Below are 2,624 nucleotides of genomic sequence, written 5' to 3'. Positions count from 1 at the left end.
TCGAATGTGCTTGTTCTTCAACTGCGACATTTACAGGTAGAGTTTATTATGCAAGTCTTGTGTCGGCATTTCCCTGTACACTGCGTTGTCTGCATTCGCCTCCGTAAAAAGCATGTGACATCACATGATTCCTGACTCTTAAAACCAAAACCCCTAGCCCTCATTTCAAACTAACATTTACACAACCGTTTTGACATAGTAAAACATTTAAGTAATCATAAAAGTAATCATTAAAAAGTGTAATAATTATAAAATGACGAATAACTAAATAGGGTACTAGCATAAAAACTAATTTTTTCCCCAATGTAGGTCATCTCTTTTATGCCATTCTCCTTTCTACGTTTCTTAAATGGGTCAGCCTAAAGCAGAAAATTGAAATTTCAGATCTGAGGTGGTGCCACAGGTTTCGATTAAACCAAACAATCTACCTTGAAAGGACACATGATCACCATAATACATGACAAGCTTACAGCCGGTTAGCACATGGACAATTCCAGGGTATCCTTATAGAGCTAACTGGTACCCAATTCCAGGGTATCCTTATAGAGCTAACTGGTACCCAATTCCAGGGTATCCTTATAGAGCTAACTGGTACCCAATTCCAGGGTATCCTTATAGAGCTAACTGGTACCCAATTCCAGGGTATCCTTATAGAGCTAACTGGTACCCAATTCCAGGGTATCCTTATAGAGCTAACTGGTACCCAATTCCAGGGTATCCTTATAGAGCTAACTGGTACCCAATTCCAGGGTATCCTTATAGAGCTAACTGGTACCCAATTCCAGGGTATCCTTATAGAGCTAACTGGTACCCAATTCCAGGGTATCCTTATAGAGCTAACTGGTACCCAATTCCAGGGTATCCTTATAGAGCTAACTGGTACCCAATTCCAGGGTATCCTTATAGAGCTAATGCAGTGTGTGAAGGCCACCAGGATGCCTCTGTTTGTGTTTTGGTAGAGGACACCAAACAGATGTACAGTACAGTGCATACCTGGCCAGGGTACGCTTATTGGCACTGACACATTGACACGTTGTATATGACGTTCTCCTCAGGGTGAGCTAATAACCAGCTGGAAATGCAAAAATAACATTTGTTTTGGAGAGTTAGGATGTATCGTAATGGGTGACAACTCATGCTATATATTTGAACATGCAGACTGTACCTGGGAGTCTACCGACGCAAGTGTGCTCTCCTTGCTTGGGCAACCCCCATGTCACACCTGTCCTACCTGTCCAGTCACAGAGTGTGACGAGAAGTCCTTATTTTTGTCGAGGCGGACATTCTCCAAGCTCGGCTCTACAGTCCTGCTTCCTCTCCCCACATTGTCACTAGCTGTGCCGGCTTCCATTTTCCTAACAGTAGGAGCCCTGACATGTGACATCACACACGACTCCCCAAGCACAACACACCAAGATTGAGTTCCCCTGACTGTACTGGATCTGCACTGCCACTGCGTCTCTCGCCATTTTTTTTAATACTTTCACTTTAAGTTAAGCCAACCAACAGACTGCCAGGAAACATAGATGTGACAAAAACAGGGAGAAAGAGAGGGGGAAAGAGAGATGGAGAGAGAGAGAGAGAGAGAGAGAGAGAGAGAGAGAGAGAGTGGTGGCGTATGCCAGAGCCAAGCTGCCAGTCAACAGCGGGGGTTTTGACAATCATAGGCTGTCATCACTTCCTGATCAGACCTGTCAGCATCAACGCAGGAACGAGACAGGGCTGCGGAGGCTCACACACACACACACACACACACACACACACACGCAAACACACACACACACGCAGCATACACACAGCTGAAAAAAGAGTCACTTCTGTTATTTATGTGTGCACACACCCTATTTCGATGTGCCAACAAATCAAATGTGTCACAAAGAGCCACACACCATCCACAAGCATTAAACAGGCTTGGAGACCGAGCACATCTGAACAGTTCTCCTTTCCCTGGTCCTGTGTGGTACACTAGCTCTGGCAACACACTCAATGTGTTTTCCAAGGCTTCATATCACTAGGAAATTTGATAAGAAACCTACCACACTTTTAGAGTTATCTGACAACTACACTGAGATGCAGATGGAATGAAGAATGTCACCCAGAAGAGATGGTGCTTGTTGACAACAGCACAGCACGTGTGGAAGGGAGTTTGGCTGCAGCAGCCTTCGTTTAGAAGAGCCAAACTATTCAGAAGGTCACTCGAAACCCAGATCCCTCTGCCTCCCTACCTCCTCCACCCCTCTCTGCCTCTACTCCTGCCCCTCTGCCTCTTTACTCCACCCCCTCTAACCCTCTGTCACCAGCCACCAAATGAGTCAACATGTGCTCATGATGATAATGATGATTTTGCAAATAGGCCCCTAGGGCTGAGAACTGGAATGGTCTTCTGTGGTAACGACCCATTAAAGGAAACCAGGCTGCAGCCTTCTCCTCTCTCAGTCTGTCTGCCGTCACGACCCGCATGTCTGATCGTGGCCGCTGTGCGTCGTCAACCGTCTGGAGATATTGAATGCGGTGCTTTTCACGGAATAGATTTGGCCCGTTAGATTTGACTGTGCATAAATAAGAAGCCCCGAGGCGATATTTTGATTTTAACCAGAGCTTTTGGCCGTGATTTAGAAGGTAGG

The sequence above is a fragment of the Osmerus mordax genome, chromosome 18 (assembly GCF_038355195.1).
Source record: "Osmerus mordax isolate fOsmMor3 chromosome 18, fOsmMor3.pri, whole genome shotgun sequence".
NCBI lineage: Eukaryota > Metazoa > Chordata > Actinopteri > Osmeriformes > Osmeridae > Osmerus > Osmerus mordax.
This window is presented reverse-complemented; position numbering follows the sequence as displayed.